The following is a 19,271-nucleotide window of genomic DNA, read 5'->3' on the forward strand; positions in this document are numbered from 1 at the left end:
TCGTGCGACGACGCGGGTATGTATGGAGGTAGAATTAGATGGGTTTGTGCGCCTGCGTCTGCACGTGGTCGGGGTAGAATAGGGGAAGTGGTGGTAAAATGAACAGGGATGGTAACATGACCGTCTTGCTGAATACAGAGGAAAAACGAACTTTTGTGAATTTTTTATCAAACGCATTTGAAACATTTATAGATTTTATGTTGATACGGAGGGGATTAGAACTGAAAACATCAATAAAAGCTATTTTTTTATGTACAAGTGTGTAACTTGATTCTGAATTAATTTTGAATTCGGAGGACATAAGTATTTCTAATGAGGTAAATATGAAAATTATATGAGTTCACATAATTTAGTAAAATGATGCGAATGAAAGAAATTTTTAACATTAAACTTACCCTTGTTTTGTAAGATAAACACTAATTGAATTTTAAATCTTCACTGCATTTTTGCAAAATAAAAAAAGGAAATACCAAATATCACTAGTAAGGCGAGCAAATTCCTTTACACTCTAATATGTTGCTTCTCTTTTGACAGATACTCCTATTTAGTCAGCTACCTACAGACTTGTTCAGTGCCGAGTGCTCAAAAACAATTATAATTCGAAAGTATAAACTTTTAAACTAACTATCGATAAACTACGATTTTGATCGTGCGTCTCCTTTTCCCAGTTTCGAACAGCTTGATTTGATACAAGATATCTTTGTTGTATTTGCAAAAAATTATCAAACTTGCAATAAACATGAGAATTCAGAACAACACCTATAAAGGTCTGATTTGTTATCATATGTTTTTATTGTAAGTCTTGCAGACTCAAGGCAAACTCAAACCACCCATGTAAATGTTAAAAGTGCTTGAAATTGGCAAAAAAAACTACTTTTGAGGTGAAAGCATCCAATAAGATAGGAATATATTCATATCAGAAGACTTCAAAATTGTGTCTGGTATAAGTGACCACCTTTTGAGATTGGCAAATTTGGTACCTAAGATACATAATTGAAGTCCAAAATAAAAATTCTCATTTGTGTTTTCAAATTTGTTTTTATGTACAACAAAACCAATGATATTTATCATAAATAGATAACACGCAATAGTTCGGGACTGGGGGACCATACCCTATTATCAGCCTTTTCTAAAGCTAATCAGATTTGTTTTAAATAGATTACGATCATTTTCAATTGTTTTTTTTTTTTTTTCAAAAATCTTCGTTTTAGTCATGTTGATTTTACCACCATCAACTGTTCATTATGCTCGCCTATAGAAAACATCCCTATTTTTTGTGTTAAAACCATGAAAATTCATCATTTTTCCTCATGAAACGAGATGTAAGGCTAAGGGAGATCATCTTATCACCACTTCTCCTACTGAATCCAGTGGTGCCAGATTTTTATGGTAGCAAAATATTCCCTTTAGAATAGCTCTCTAAACATGTTCAGAGTTGAGTTTGATCCGGACATTCGCATACTGATTCTAGCAATTGATGAAACATTTGAAAACGCATTCAATAATAAACAAGAAATGAGAAATAAGGCACCTCCCGTAATTCACTTTTTATGTTTTTTCTTGGCCAAAAATTTGCGGTGAGATACATTTACATTAGGTGCATAATATTGTTGCAAACTATGGGTCCTGTAGCTCTTATGAATCCCTCTTGTCGAAAAGATTATCAATGAACAGAAATGTTGTACTTCTCTAACGATCTGTAACCTTATGTTTCAACAGGAATTCCATTGATCCAATTAAAGTTGCGTTTTCCATCTCTGCTTAGATCTGTGGTGTATAAGAGACAGTAATGTGGTGAAACGATGATAAAAGATGTCATTCAATTTCACCGTTACAAGTAAATGCTAGTATCCCTACCAGGCTTTGCAGAATTCGTTCTCAATTGATTTCGAAGCCCGATCAAAGCAAGCGAAGAAAAACATCCCATCTCTATCGATGCATGAGAGGCAATGTTTCGCAAGTTGAAACAAGCTTGATAAGTAAGAGCAGCGAGCGAGAGCCCCAAAGATAGGGCGATGGTAAAACTCTATTTTCTCGCTTATTTACCATTAATGGTAGAAGATTATTTACTGACATAATGAGCCATTCCAGAAGATCCTATAGCAATAGTGCCCTTCAGGTTTGGAGCTTGTTTAGATGGGTTTTATCTTGCACTGTTATCCTGCGATCAGAACTGTAGCAGTGGACGATGAACAAACTCTCAGGATGTGTCGCGGATCATGAAATGAGAGCTACAGTAATGTCCCGATTTTGTCAGCCCCATGCTGCATTTAGGGTTGACAATATAGGAAAAGAGCTAAAATCGGGAAAAAAAATTTCGACTGTTTTCAAGTTTAATTTTAACTTAAGAACTTAGTTTTATGATTTTGTTAATACAAACATTGTTTTTCACTTTTCTATGTACCGTAATCCAAGGTAATATTGACCAGTTTCTTGGATAATTAATAAATATTTCAAATTTCAACAGTTCGGTATTTAGATGATTGTATAGACGTGGCCAAGGTCACAATTGACTTTATGCACCCAATATTGCCCGCGCTTACTCTGACGAAAACAAATATAAATTTTAGGTTGACAAAATCGGGAAAAAAGGATGCTAAAATCGGGGGTATACAAAATCGGGTCAAAAAAGGTCTCAAAATCGGGGGTAGATAAAATCAGGGGTAGACAAAATCGGGGGCTGACAAAATCGGGTCTCAATTTTCTCAGAATTCGAACCTGACCCCTACAGAGTGTTTGGATTTCAAAGTGGCTCTACATCCGTGGTCACCAAAGTGCGGCCCGCGGGCGGCACATGACGTCTATATCTCTTAAATCTGATAAGTTTCGCTATTTTTCTCTTCGGGAAGCTGTTCTACTCCCAAAGCTATCAAGATCATGAAACAAAATTATTTCGAGAACTATACACTAACTGAAATAAAAATGGTTTCAAAAAAGGGGCTGAGGATCACTGCTCTACTTAATGTATTTTAAAGTGATAAACATAATTAGTATTGATAAGAAAATGCATAAATAAGCGATTACTCACAGCCTTAAATTTCAAACAAGGAGGTTGCACCTCCCTTGGCCGATGAAAAAATCGAAGAATTGAACTTTGGAGATACTTTTGCGTATTCTCGGGGTATTCGTCCAAGAATTGTTGAAGGAATCGTTCCTGGAAGTACTTTAGTTTCTCCAGTAAGTTCTCAAAGGCATTTTCTTTTGAAACATATCTGGGGATGGTGCTAGAAGTTCCACGTTATTTTTTCCGTTTTTCTTCAAAGAGCTCAAGGAATTGAAATTATTTTTAAAGGGTTTCTCTAAGTATTCACCTAGAAATTCTCCTAACAGCACTTAACAGAATTCTTCTACACGTTCTTCAACACACTTTATCAGGCATTCTCAAACTCGTCCAGGAATCATATAAAAAAAACTATAGTAATTATATGGGGACTTTTCAGAAATAATTTCAAACATATTACAGTCAACTATCCCTTACTCGATATTCTGTATCTCGATATTTCCTCTAACTCCATGGAATGCGCGGTCCCTTTAATTTTGGCATACTTTGATCCCTATGTAAGTCGATACCTCTTTCAGTTTCTCATGTTTCGATACTGTTTCAGTTTCTCATGCAAGTTTACCTCTCTAACTCGATATTTTAATTAACTATTCTAAATGTCTTCCAAATGGTAATAAATTTTGATTTGATTTGAATATTTTAATTGTACTGATAGTAAAATGAAGGTATAGAACCCATTTTGAGGTGATAAAAAATCATTTTTTGCAGATTGATTAAAAAGCGTCACATAGCGAACTGTTTGAAAATTTTACTATTTTGCACGTTAAAACTACTATTTAATACTAATAATATGAAAGCGTCTCTAACTCTATGGTCCCTTCAATATTGAGTTAATGGGAGTTGACAGTATAATCTTCTCGCAAAATACATTGTTTTTCTTAAGATATATTTAGTAATTGTGCAGGATATTTTTTATCCATGATATTATGGGAAGAATCCCTGCAACATTTAATAGACAATTGCTTGGAAAAAAAATATGTAAAATTCGTCCACACACTAAAAAAAATCTCATTTTTAAAGGTGACGCAGCCGTCGATATTGACGGAATAGATCATGACACAAATTGAAATCTGAAACATTATTAAATCAATGATGACGTAAACATGAAAACACGTAAATTCAGTTCCATTTTGAGAAATGCACGGCACTGTTTAGTCACTTAAATTGATTTTACAGCATAATGATTTAAAATTACTTCAACGATGACAGAATGCACCGCAGCACATTTGTTAAACGTCAAACGCAATCGGAGTGAAAGAAAATATTTATGAATCAAGTAATCTTGGCTTTCGAGTCAAATCTTTGATATGAATATAAATTCGGTGCATATAAGTTTTTCTTTAACTTGATAGGTGTTAACTTAACACTGTTAAGTGAATAAGACATAGAAGACTGTTAAGTGATTTGTATATATCATCATCCCCGTGGTGGCATGCAGCTGCTGCATGCATCGATTTCATGGAAGATGTTGCTCTTGTACCCAGCGATACGCGGCAATCAATGAATGAAATTATTTGTGAAATATAATGTCGAAGAATAAAATACGATGTGGAAATTTAACATAAGTATTTATTATAACGCATAATTAGTGTCCGAAATAAATGAGTGCAGGGAATCCCTTGGAATATTTGAGGTTATGTTGATATGCAATTATCAATTACGTCATGTTTGAAATTTACAGCACACACCATTGGCACTTGTAAAATTACAAGTTTTGTTCACAAAACCACGAATGTAAAATGAATTCAAACGTAATTTTGTGTCATTTTACTTGCTTTAATATGTCGGTCTTATTTGAAACAAAATTACACGATTTTTTAGAAGTGTGCAGAAAGCTCAAAAAGTCTTCTAATTTCGGCAATTTTTTTTAATTTCTAAAACCTGTTAGAATTTTGGATTAAACAAAATCTCTGAAAAATTATCAAGACTTTTTTTTTCAAAGAAATATCGAACCTTTAAAAATAATAAAAATTACTGTGGACGTTATGACTGTTACTGGTTATGACTGAATGACACATGATGTAAGTGATGGAAAAGTAATTTTACATGTTAACGGACACGAAAACGAGCGAACTGTGATCGTCATTTCCAGAATTAAAAACTAACGTATTTAAAATTCGACACAAGTTTAGCGGACTTCGGGGCAAGTGTGCAATAGGGGCAAGTGTGCCACCCCTGCTTTTTATAAAAACTACAATATATATTTTCTCTTTGAGCATAACAATATGTTCCCTTATAGTTCACAATACAATTATCAAAATATGATGAAAGTTGCTTTATTTTTCACGTATTTACATCAACTTTTGCAAAGGCAACCAAATTTGAGTGAATTTTTATAAGATTTCGTTGTTTCTAAATAGCATGGTAAAAGGTAAATTATTAACAGATTTTTCTAACGTACTGTAGATCGTGAGACTATTGAAATGTGTAAGTTATTGTAGCATTTAAACTAAAAAAGTACTTAGTTTTACATAACGAAATCCAGTTTGGTTGAAATCTATACTTATTGGGGTAAGTGTGCCACCTATTTGGTAAACGAAAATTGTTGGAGTGAAATTTATAAAAATGTAAACATCGTCAACAAAATCATAATAATAAACCGAAATGAAGCACCAGTAGTGGTTTCTGAACTATAGTAGGGGAATAACTGACATTTTTGCCCTCAAAGTGATTTTTTCTTTAAATATTCAAAAATAACTTATTTCTCGGCTTATTAAGTACCGTTTTACATATCTACATCAATGTTTAATAGTTATTTAGTGCTGATCTAATATAATAGTATACAAATTCGCCCGTAGTATAGGGGAAATACATATATTGTATTAAAAGGAGACAAAAATAACCATTTAAGTTATTTAAATTGAGTAATGGAAAACTACGCATGTTTTGAACCTTGTTATAAAACATCCCCTTAATACGGTAAACTTAAATTATTTTTTTAAATTGTCGATTGGTGTCTGCATTGTAAGTAATATTAATAGGTAATAAAGAAAATTTAATTACAAGAAGAATTACATGCGATGTTCATTCGGTGGCCGTCTTGCCCCATATGGGTGGCTCACTTGCCCCACAGTGTCGAAAAATAGGTTATTTTGGATGATATTTGAGAAGCTCCAAAACTAATACTTTTTGAAGATTTTTTCTTTTTGAATGGCACAGTGGTTATGAAAAGATGTAAAACTAACATCATGAGGCTAAATTGGTGGGCTTTATAAGCTTTAGGCAAAGTTAGAGAACAATTTGATTAAGGATGCACACTTGCCCCAAATTCCGCTACGTCATTCGGCTCGCTTCTTTTATGTACATCCCAAAAGACTTAAACCAAATGATTTTTTGGGAGTGTGTACGCAATTACAAAAGATATTCTCAGAAAAAAAAAATTGTTAAAGAACGTGTACCGTCAAGTCACCAGTCATCGTGCTGCCTCCATTCACCGTGCACATATACAAATTCCTACATACAATTATCAAAAATTATCCTTTTGTCAGTAAAATAAGATAAAACTGATGAAATGAAATAGTTCTTGTCACAAAGTATTTTGAAAAACCTAGTGAATGTAGTCAAAATCATGTGAATTCTGTTTAGTTCTGGGATTTTTTAACACTCTTAGTAAAAACGGCAAAATTTCACAATTTTCATTTTAACATTAGAGTATTAAATTTTTCATAATTTCAACAAGTTTAAGCTGTAGATATTTTAGTAGGATGTATTTCATCGTAAGAACCATGAGATTTCACGGAAATTAGTTTTTTTTATTGTGTTTCAGTTGAAACAGAAATGCACGGTGAATGGACCCTTTTCAATATCTATGGTTTCTATCACCGTGCATTAGTGTTAAAGGCTTGAAGATATTGGGTAATATTGGGTTCAATGTTATGTCGTGATTCAACTACTTCATATTTAGTTTTAAAGTGAAATGGTTAGAACAATACAATCAAACCTCCTATAACGATTTCAATGAAAAAATAATGATTTAGCCATTTTTTCAACTTTCTTTGGCTTTTATTGTAAAACAATAGTAGCAACATATTTGCTCCACCAACAACGTTTTTTTCAAAATACAAAATAAAATCATGACGAACACTATACGCACGGTAAATGCTGCACCAGCGTGCACGGTAAATGGTGACATATAATGGTACGAGGCGACATGACATTTGTAAACATATTTTTTTTTAGTATTTTTTTGTTATGCATCACCGGTTTTAGATTTTTCCCTGAATTATGGTATAATTGCACGCTTCCTAGTGGTATGCTAGTTCGCTTCAAATGATTTTTGAAAATTATATATTTTTTTGAAGTGCAGATTTGTTTTAAATGCACGGTGAATGGTAGTTTGACGGTATACAGGTATGTTTTGTTTTTATCGTCAATTTTCACTTCACAAAAACGGAATCGTGATATAAACGGAATTTTTGTAGACACAATATTTAACAAATTTGAAAAGAAAATTGCAGTTTTGACAGGATAACACACATTTGCACCCTACAAATGCACAGTTTTGATGTTTAGGAACTATGTGAAGCATTTAGATTATTCATTAGTAAGGTAAAACGGTGTAATACCACCCCCCCCCCCCCCCCCTTAAAGAAATACTGCTTTATCGCAGTAGCGATTTCGTTACTTATAAAGTTTTTATGTAAAGGTGTTCCTTATTTAGTTGGTAATGCTCTGCACGCAACTTTCTCTTTCCAGATTGCTTCAAAAAAAGCGTATAAGATGTTTTTTTTGTGAACGATCCCAATGTTTACATTTCAAAATAACCCGGGCAATATGCCTCTCCCATAGAAAAAAAGGTCCACAGCGTTGTAGAAATGTTTCCAAGGAATGTTCCACCAGGAATTTCCACATCGTATTTTATTCTTCGACATTATATTTCACAAATAATTTCATTCATTGATTGCCGTGTATCGCTGGGTACAAGAGCAACATCTTTCATGAAATCGATGCAAGCAGCAGCTGCATGCCACCACGGGGACGATGATATATACAAATCACTTAACAGTCCTTTCTATTTCTTATTCACTTAACACCTATCAAGTTAAAGAACAATTCATATGCACTGAATTTATATTCATATCAAGGATTTGACTGGAAAGCCAAGATTACTTGGTTCATAAATATTTTGTTTCACTCCGATTGCGTTTGAAGTTTAACAAATGTGCTGAGGTGCATTCTGTCATCGTTGAAGTAATTTTAAATCATTATGCTGTAAAATAAATTTAAATGACTAGATAGAGCAGTGCATTTCTCAAAATGGAATTGAATTTACTTGTTTTCATGTTTACGTCATCATTGATTTAATAATGTTTCAGATTTCAATTTGTGTCATGATCTATTCCGTCAATATCGATGGCTGCTAAGCTTAAAGGGGTCCATTAGTAGTCGTCTTCCGGTAAAAGTTTTTGTAATAGGTACAATAGTAAAGGAGGAGCTTCATTTATGGTGAGGCTTGCTTATCGGACGCATAATTTTACGCCAAAAACCTGATTTTCGATATTTTTAGAATTTCTATTTATTATTTAAAATATATAAATTTCTATTTATATATTTTAAATATGTGATCATATTTACCTACGTGTAAAAGAAGCCTTAATCTCTTGAAAATGAAGAGGAGCGTATTGCCTCGTGGGGGCATATTATACCGAGTTACTCTATAGGTCCGTTATGAAGCTTGATTATAGACTCCAATAAATCAATCCTATTCTGAAATGATCCATTTTTTTCAGGATGGTAATAGGGTCGATGTACCAATAGCCGCATAGCTAAGAACAAATATTCGTATAAAATCGAAAAATGAAGCCTGCGGAATTATTTTTACATCATCTGAAAGCTTTTTATCTTGGCTTTGTGGAAAAATTATGACACATACGAAAAATCATGTTTTTGTATTTATTATCGCTTGTGCCACTATAGGAACACATGTGCCTATAGTAGCACTATTCCTAATTTCTGTTCCTATAGTAGCACTAGCCTCACGGAATAGGCAAAACACATATCAAAACTGTATTTTTACAAAACTTTTATATTTTTCCTTTGAAGTGTGGATCAAAAGCGTTCGATTGATGTAAAAAAGTTCCTAATTTATCAACTATTTTGTTTAATAATGAATATGAATATGAAAATGATAATCACATGAATGTACTTTGCATCATTAGAAGGGTCATAAGAAAAGTATCGGAAAATAGTCACAAACATTTAAAAGGTTTACCTTGGAGCGTAGTTAAGCTTAGCTCGGCTTAGCTTAGACTGACTACACATATCAATGGTTGCTGTTCCGTGATTGACCGAAGTCAGTGAAAATGCACAAAGAATCAGCTAGAAGATCGGCTGGGATTGGCCATAATCTTCTTCAGTGTGCATAATTCAGTGCCTCTATTTATTAGAGATGGTCGGGTTCAGGGTTGCCACTACATTTTAGAAAATGTCTGGCAAATTCAAAATGAAAAGTCTTGCAAAATCTGGCAGCCACAATCGTGCAGAAATGCTAGTTGATCCAAATTTCGACGGTAGCAAATGATTAATTCGCTCCCAATACGACAATTCGTCCGGTGGGGTGTGCTGCTGTCGTCATGATGATTATTGACGAAAGCAATGTCAAACTCATTCATGGTTTCAAAACATTCGGAACAAAATATTTATTTTCACCGCTTATTTCACTTTTGTATGAAATTGAATGAGATCCAATGGTAGAGAATAATTATTATGAATGAATTATTCATTTATCTACCCAATGGTATTTTTAGGGGCAGCGGAGAATGTCCCGAAGCGTGTTTTATTCAAGCGCAAAAATCGCTCAGGCGAAAGTTCCAATGAAACTAACCTCATATATCCTGGTTTTCCAACCTCAAACTAGTGCTCCTACCAGCCGGATCTCAATTTTTATGAAAGTAGTGCAATAATACAAAAAACAAACGTATGTAGAACATAGAGAATGGATATTCCTACCTTTTCCGCCTAACTGTTTCACTGTGAACCGTCTTATATCAGGAAAATATAACATTTTTCCCCACAGCGGCATGTGATGGATGCGTGAAAAATCAAATCTCTCATCATCTGACTAGTTGCGCTACCAAAGTATAGAGGGCTAACAGTATGTTGCGTTTTGCGATTGGAAGCGTGTAGAACATAAAACATTGAATTAATGATTGATTTAAATTCACTTCAATCAGCAATTTAGTATTAACATCACTGGAATTTTTGCTTAACCTTTTTTAAATGCGTCTTACTGCATTGGCAAAAAATCTAGTATTTATGAAATAAGTTCTTTATATTTGATTCAGATTCTGGCACTCAGATTCTTATGATTGTATAATGTTATATCTAAAACGAAGAACTCGTGAGGAAGTTTCGCCATACGTTTGTCTTGAATCCTAATCTGATTTTTTATGAGAACCCCGCTCAACTGGAGTTGTTCTGGACATAATTTAAACTAGTTATCGTCAATTTGTAAATGAGCGAAAGTGTTAACAAAAAAAAAAGATTTCCATGCCGAAATATCATAGTTTTGTCATGAAAAAAGTAAAGAAAATAAATAATATTGATGTTGTGTCAGCAGTACGAGTATTTCTATTAGTTGGTTTCTACGCTGTTGTATGTGCTTTTAAGCATCACAATTAAGTTTATCAGAATATCCTTAAATATACTATTTACTGCTATTGACTGTTTAACGATAAACTTGCGACGATCGACGCGCCACCATATTTCATATAACGGAGGTTATTAGAACTAACTTGGAGGTGATGTTTTGGAGGTTATTTGGCAATTTGGAGGTTAAAATCACCTCCAAACACTAGCGATTTTGATTAAAATCTGGCTGGATTTGAAAAAGTCTGGCAGATTGAGCAGTTTGTCTTCTTGTCTTTTCACTGATTAAAAGTCTTGCAGTGCCAGATTAATCTGGCATAATGGCAACCCTGGTCGGGTTTCACATTTTCAAAACCCGAAACCAACCCGTACCCGACTTGATTTATTTCTTCAAACCCGGACCCGACCCGAACCCGAGACAATAATTGAAAAGCAAACCCGGACCCGACCCGAACCCGGAAAATTTTTGCTGTGTGAACCCGAACCCGACCCGAAATCCGAAAAATTGTTGGAAGAAAAACCCGAGTTTTAAAAGATGGTAATTTCATCGTTTCGGATGCATAGGAAAGCTTTTAGGTTATTACTCTGTTTACAATTCTCACCAAAGCCGATCTAAACCCGACTCAAACCCGACTTTTTGTAAGCCCGAACCCGACCCGTACCCGATAATTGTGTAGCCTTATAACCCGACCCGAACCCGAACCCGAAAAATTTCAAATTTTCAAACCCGAACCCGACCCGAACCCCACGTCCTTGCAGTCAGGTGGGATTGGGGGAAGGAATGTTAGTGTGTAACCTTTGCTATTTGGAGACCGTGTTTGCCTCTGCATCTCCACAAAGGTTACTGGGAGGGATGTTTGTTAATGGGGAGGATCGTTGGGTCACAGGATTCACTTTGATAAGCGATTAGACCATGATAAATAATTATTGGTGAGATATAAACATGCTTATATGTAAACATAATATTTTCATTTGAAATGAACAATATCTAAGTAGAGAAAAAATATGCCGACACTTGACGTGACGAACCTTTCAAAGTTTGTTGAATAAAGTGAACCTTTCGCAATTCTACACTCGTAATGTCGAACCATTCAAAGTTTTATTTAATTACAAAAATAAAAGTAAAAGGAAAAAGGTATTTTGAAAAAAAAAAAATATACATAAATAATTTATGAATCAGAGTTTATGTCGACACTCACAATGACAAACCTTTCATAGTTTGTTGAAAAATCATATTTACGTCTCACCGTTGTAACGATTGAAGGTGCAGTCATACATATTTTATAGATTAGAAATAGTAGCAAGGAACGAGCTCACCAATTGATCCGTCATCCTTGAGCAGCAACAGTCCACTTTCAGCTTCACTCGTTTGCTCGGCTATATAAAAGCACTCAGAGAAAATAGGCGCGACCCGAGAGGGAAAACAACTGACGACTGCTCGGGCTTTCTTGACGCACTGCCCAGGAGCAAGCGTCAACGTCGAAAGATCAAAAAGAACTAATCGAACGCGGCACTTTTTTACTTTACTCGACCGATGCGCGACATGTTTGATCCTGCCCTCATCGCCGGCCGCCGCAGGAGCAAGCGTCAAGGTCGAAGGATCAAACACAACTGTTAACTGATATTGAACTGACCACTATTTCAAAAGTACATCGCTTAAGAACAGCCTATGATAAAATAAGAAAAAATAACTGATGAAAGCGGCAATAATTATGATGCCAACAAGGCGGCGTACGTAACGCTAAAATTGGAAATTCTTGACCCCCTCCTCCCCTCCGTAAAGCTTTTTGTATGAAAAATTTCAAATTTATGTATGAGCCGTAATGCTGTAGTCTACTCCCCCCTTCCCCTAGAGCGTTACGTAATTTGTGGATGCCGCCCAATCACTTTGCTAGTGCAACTTCCGAAAGAATAGCCGATAACTAAAAGAAGGACAAATCTCTTGTAGGAAATTGTAATACTGACAAGTTGGAATACAGACAAATAATGCAGGGGCTTATTCTCAAGGTTGCTCGCCTGAAGTTGCTGTCAACTTTGAATTTCGCTCAAGGCAATTTTGTCAGTCGATTTTTTTACCGCTATCATTCAAACTTTAACTCAAACGGTACAACTAGAAAGAACAGCCTATAACTCCAAAAAGAGAAAATCATTGCTTAAAACTTTTACACTGCCATTATACAACCTCGAAAGAACAGCCGATGATTGAAGAATAAAAAATCACTATTAGGAATAGTAGTAGTTATTAAGCCGAAAACTTTTAGGCTCACATTCACGAGCTTCCTTGAAGAATTTTTTGAAGTGCATCACTGATTTTCGGGGAAGTGTCGTATTCGGGGAACTGGTTTTCGGGGTAATTTACCATTCGGGGTAAATTTGGTCCGTTGTCGGTTGTTGGTTCCCATGAACTCGTTTACTACAGATGACAGACGACGCAATATGATCTGGGATAATACTTTGTATACCGCAGTTAGAGTGGTGATCGCTCAAAAGTTCTCACAATCTAACTCATTGTCCTTTTTGTAGGTGTGGCATATTACCCCTTCCTTCCACTCCTCCGATAGCTGTTCTGTTTTCCAGATCCGGCTCAGACAAATTGCCAGCCTCTCCGGGCACATCTTTATGAGATCAGCTCCGATACCATCCTTACCAGCAGCTTTATTGTTCTTGAGCTGGTGAATGATATTCTTAACCTCCTGGGCTGGTTGGTTTCCAACACCCACAGTACTGACGAAGGCATTTCCTCCGCTATCCTGTCCTTCATTGCCTGTGCTCTCAGCGCCATTCAGGTGTTCGTCGAAGTGCTGGCTCCACATTTCGATCACCTCACGCTCGTCGTCAAGATGCTCACATCGTTATCCCTGCACATCTCGGCTCGCGGCACGAAGCCGTTGCGGTATGCGTTGAGCTTCTTGAGACCGGCACAGCTGTTCTATCTCCTCGCACTCCGTTTACTCCAGGCGACGTTTTTTCTCCCGAAAGAGGCGGGTCTGTTGTTGCCGTTTCCGTCTATAACGTTCCACGTTCTGCTGGGTCCCTTGATGCAGCATGGCCGCTTCTCCAGAATCTGCCTACATTCCTCGTCGAACCGATCGTTCCATCGATTAAGTCCCACGTACTCGACGTTGCTCACAGCTGCATCGTTGATGGCTGCTTTCACTGTTTCCAGCAGGCGTCAAGAGGGGCTTCATGCAGCTCACCCTTATCCGGTAATGCAGCCTCGATGAGCTTCGCGTATGCAGTTGCGACATCCGGTAGCTGCTCTAGGTCATACAGGGGCGGCCGTCGGTACCGTACGTTGTTAACGACGGAGAGTTTTTGGCGCAGTTTAACCATCCCCAGGAAATGGTCAGAGTCGATGTTAGCGTTACGATAGGACGGAGAAGTGCTGCCCATCAATCAGAACGTGATCGATTTGTGATTCTATAATTTTAAACTATTCAGATTTTCTTCCGGAAAAACTATCAAAGTTACCCCGTTTCACGATATCTAATAATTTCACATACAAATTGAACATATAAACCGCTAGAATTCATGTAATACTGTAGTGCAACTTAGTTGTACGGAATAATTACACTGTTCGACAAAATAAAATTTCTGCATGGATCAGAGACGCGTCTATATGGGTCCTGAAGTGCAAGAGAAGTGTAGAAAGAGGCCGTTTTCAAATGACTTGCAGCACCCTTGGATTATTCCTTGACAAAGCCTGAAAATTATGCATTTTTAATCACAAAAAGTAAAATAAGCGAAATACTGACTGAATATATTTGTCTACCACATTCACATCGAACATTCTATAATGCCATGTTATAAAAGGAAAAGAAAGGATTCTGCAACTGTAAGTATTGAACTAGTAATAATTTCCAGTTGTGGCTGGGACGTGGCCAGAGCAACTCTCGACTGTTAAAGGGTGCATCAATCTTGTTCAACAGCCTATGCTAAGTTTAAAAACTTCAATTGAATAGCGGATAAGAAGGAGCCAAACCTTATTGAATGGTATATGACTTGACACCTACCATGTATCGTAGGTGCTCAACAGGCTGAGGCTATTGAGAAACATTTGAACTGCTTCAAAATTATGTTTTAGGTTATATTATAAGCATTGAAATTAACTGAAGTTTTCAATTTTAGAGTGTTTTTTTTTTCTATCTTTATTAACGAGATTTATTTAGAGTGTTGATAAAAACGGAATAAAAACGGAATATTTTTTGAAGAAATCGGAACGTAACAAAAACGTAACATACCTGTACTTTAAGATGACGCCATGAATGGAAATCTAAGGATCCCTTAAACAGTTCTGTTGTGGTTTGAAAGAAGAATTTCATACACTATTAATTAAGTGATTTTCAGTGTTTCTAAAGCAAACTCTGCAGTAAGTTGATGAAGTTTTTCAGGACTCTTTGAAGAACATCCTTGTTATTTTTTTTTGTGAAAATTCAGTATCAATTCTAAGGATGAGAACTTGGTATTGAAATTTCAAGCACTCCCTGAAACTTCCCTGAAAGAATTCCTCGTCCTGTATTTTAAATTTATGATCTGTGCGAGATCATATCGCATATCATAACAATGTTCTTATGGCAACTCGCAACAGAATTCTTCGCGAACCAATCTACAGAAACAAAACAAGTTCCAACGACCGAAGTGAATAAATCGTGATTGAAATAAATGCCAAATTGCACCCTCGAGGGTCACCGTCGATAAGCACCGCAATTGTAAAAAGCGTCCTGCACCTAGGAGACACACCAACCAACCAGATAAAAGACCAAAGAATTTAAAGTTCCTCCTCTCATGGGACGAGACGTAAAGAGATTGGGTGGCCCGGGTGCGTCTTTCCTTAAGGAACTGGTGTTAACCGAGCAAACAAGTACAATGAAGAAGAACGAATAAAATAGCACGCGCGAGACAAACTTTTGATTGAAGCAAATTTCTTCGGGAGCATCGGTTGGTCGTAACTTGAGCCATCAGCCGAGCAATAAAATAGGACGCTGCTACAGATGAAAAGGAAGATGTTTCCCCATTCTTCCGGATGCGATTGAAAAAGATACCAATTTGGCTTACGCTATCGCTATTCCATGAACTCCTCCGGAAATTGAATGGGTAACATGTGGTAGTCAACTTCCATCTGGTTTTGGGGGCATTATGTCGAAAGTTTGTCCGTGGAATTTTCGCTGCGGGTGGAGTAGAATCCCGATCAGAAAGGAATAACACAATTTACTTTACTACATTTTTCGAACATACTTTATATACAGCGTGTTGGTATGAATAAAAGTAGAATTTACTCCAAGCTACTGGTAGTCAGTTTTAGAGGTTGCTACCCATACTATGAAATTCGAGGATCGGACTCGAGAAAAAATAAATGGAAATGCAATTCGTATTTTGAGATATCGATTGGTAAGGACGGTGACAAACTAATTTTTTAAAATCAATGCCCTTTCAATGTAACTTTGTCAATAGCTTAATTTCCATCCTTTAAATGTAAAATCTCTGCCACGAGGTTCACAATATGATTTTATTAGAATTTATTAGAAACTACAGAAATCGTGCAGGATTTATGAAGGGTGTTAGACATTTTTTGCGCGAATGATGGGTTTCAATAGGTGATCAGAAATTCCGGCGCGGGTTCTGGGCATCCGGTTGGAAACCTTGGATTCCTGTAAGAATTCTGAGATTTTGATGGGAGCTCTGGGATTTCAGTAGAAATTGAGAGTTCTGTAATGGTAAATTCTAAGATTTAGGAGAGATTGCTGGAGTTTTAGAAAATTCTTAGATTCCGGTAAAAATTTAGGTGGTTTCGTGGGAATTCTGGAATTTCGATCATTCTGGAACATATGAGAGAATGTTATGATTCCGGAAAGAATCCTGCAGCTCCAAATTAATTCTTGAAATTTTGGAAGGAATGATAGAATTTGGATAATATCTTTCGATTGCTGAAATATCGGTATTTCGACGGAAATTTTCAGATTTCGTTTGAAAATTCCACGATTTTAGGGGCATTTATTCAGAGTGTTCGATAATTTCGGTATACCAGTATTAATTTCTAAAGATATTTTTTTTAATTTTAGGAGAATCTTGGTATTTCAATACGAATGTTCAAATTTCCGAAGCAAAACCTAAGAATTTTGTTTGTTTCTCGAATTCCGATGGGAGTTCTGAAGTTGCAAAAGGCGCGGGACGCAAACCACTGGACTCTGATAAAAATCCTAGTGTATCATTGGAAACATTAGTTTTATGCAGTGAATCAAATTGTCATCAAAACAGTCGTCCCAACTGTTGCGGATTGGGATACAATCAAAAGCAAAATCGGCATGACAATCACAGAGCGAAACATTGTTGTAACCATTTCAACTCGCGATAAATCAGTTATTATGGACACAAAACAAAATTTGTTTTATTGATGATGTTCGATAATGTGGAGAAAGTTCTCGAGAATTGCAATGCGAAGCCCAGAAAATCACTGTAGGTATTGATAAACTGCTGTTGCGGAATAAAATTGTTGCAACAATGATAGGAGATTACAATGTATTTGTTGATGCGTGTTGGATGACAATTGATTCACTGGTTTTATGGTATAGTTTGTGTATAAATGGCAAACTAGAATTTTGTAGGGTATTTTATTATTCTGATCAGAATCCTGGTAATTTGGAAGGATTCCCAAGATTTCAAAGAGAATCCTGCTATTTCAATAGGAATCCTGCAATTATGGGAGAAATCCTAAGTTTTCAATCTGCGATTTCGATGGAAATTCCAAAAAAATGCTCTTGTTTTATAATGTGTATTTTGAGGTTTATGTGGGGATGATGGAATTCAGATGAATAGTAAATATAATACAATATCTGGGGTTGTGGTGATATTCTGATAGTGATAGGAATTCCATATTTTGATAGTGATAGGAATTCCACGATACTCCAGAGTGAATTATAGTTGTGAGATTTCGATGAGAAGGCGATTAGAACTTTGCATTGGAAGTTCAAATTTTATACTGTGTATGCAAAAATTTCGGCAAAACTGCTAAATTTTCTGAAGAAATTTTGAAAAAAAGATAATGGTTTTAGGATTTCAATACAGAAGTTAAGAGATACAGGGATTCTAAAAAAAGCTCGTGGATTGGATTTTTGTATTCCCAACGATATCGATTATTTGAGCATTCAGATTTTGGTGGACATTCTTGGACTTCTGAAGATCTTTCCTAAATTCTAAAAATCCAAACGATATTCCAGAATTTCAGCCTTTCCACAAGGAATGCCTGCTATAGTTATATGCCATATACCATTCGACTACTTAAATATACTTGCAAATGTATTCAAAATCTCACCAAAACTCAAGCGATTTTCAAGTTTATCTATCGGAATTCCAGAACTCTTAAGAGTTGACGGGGTTGGTGGTCTGATGGCTACCGCTTCTGCTTCATAAGCAGAAGGTCATGGTTTCAATCCCAGGCCCGTCCCTTTCCTCGTACTTTGTAGTTGTATATCTCTCACATGCTTCTATCTTCCATTCTAAATCTATCACACTCAAACTATTCATTCATAGCAAACGCTAGAACCCGAGACGGACAAGAAACCGTTTCCCTAACGCTTTCATTCATCCACGCGCATGCCTTTACTTACGCCTGATACATAGGCAGTCTGCTAACCACAAAAGCAAACCTCTCTGCCATGCCTCTCCCCCAATCCATTCACTCCCGCATGTACTGGCTTAGATGCAGTGGTATATACGGTCTACGTGGGAGTAGACCTGTGCGCCGCCGCACCACGCCGCCGCCGCCGATTCATTTTACTTCACGCCGACGCCGATTGCCATATCGGCGGCGCGCCATACGCCGGTCAGTGTTCCGCCGCCGATTTTGTATTTTCACGCCGATTAATATTTCAGCTTAAATTTTTTTATAGTATTTGAAAAATGGCCTAGGAAATATTTAGGCCTTTCTTTAGGATTTTTTACAGGACATCATGCATACAATGCGCCAACGGAAGTACTTCAGAGTCCTTTCTAGTCATTGTATTCTCCAGGAATTTTAATACGGATTGCATCGAGAATCAGAAATTCTTCTGATAATATCTCAATAAATGTGAATGTGTTCATAATTGTTTCCGTGTTTTTTTTTTCTATACATTTTTTCCAAGTACAAAGTTTAAGTATTTGTCCATAAACTTCTGTATAAGTTACACTAGGAATACCTCCAACACATCCGAGTTTATATTCAGGAACTTATTTCATGAAATCTCTTCAAGGATTTTTCCGATATGTTTTTTATTGATTCCTCAGGTTCTACAAGAAATTTGTGGATTTCGAAGGTTTCCACTGTGAATTCTTTACGGAACTCATCATAGGATTGCTTCATATATATCTGGAACACTTGAATTTTGTATTCGGATCTTCTTCATGGATTATTTTTGACATTTCTTCATAAATGCTTATGAAAACTTTCCTAAAATTATTCATTGAATTTGTCCATGCATTTCATAAAAAAATATCTAAGAATTCTTCCAAAAACTTTCCAAAGATTTGTTTAGATATATCTATAAATTTCTGCACGGAATTACTTAAAATAGCATGCATTTAACTCCTAGGTCTTTTCCAACAAATACTCCATACATGCCTCTAGTGATACATCTAGAAATCAGTA

This window comes from Aedes aegypti, chromosome 3 (genome assembly GCF_002204515.2).
Source record: "Aedes aegypti strain LVP_AGWG chromosome 3, AaegL5.0 Primary Assembly, whole genome shotgun sequence".
In the NCBI taxonomy this organism is placed as follows: domain Eukaryota; kingdom Metazoa; phylum Arthropoda; class Insecta; order Diptera; family Culicidae; genus Aedes; species Aedes aegypti.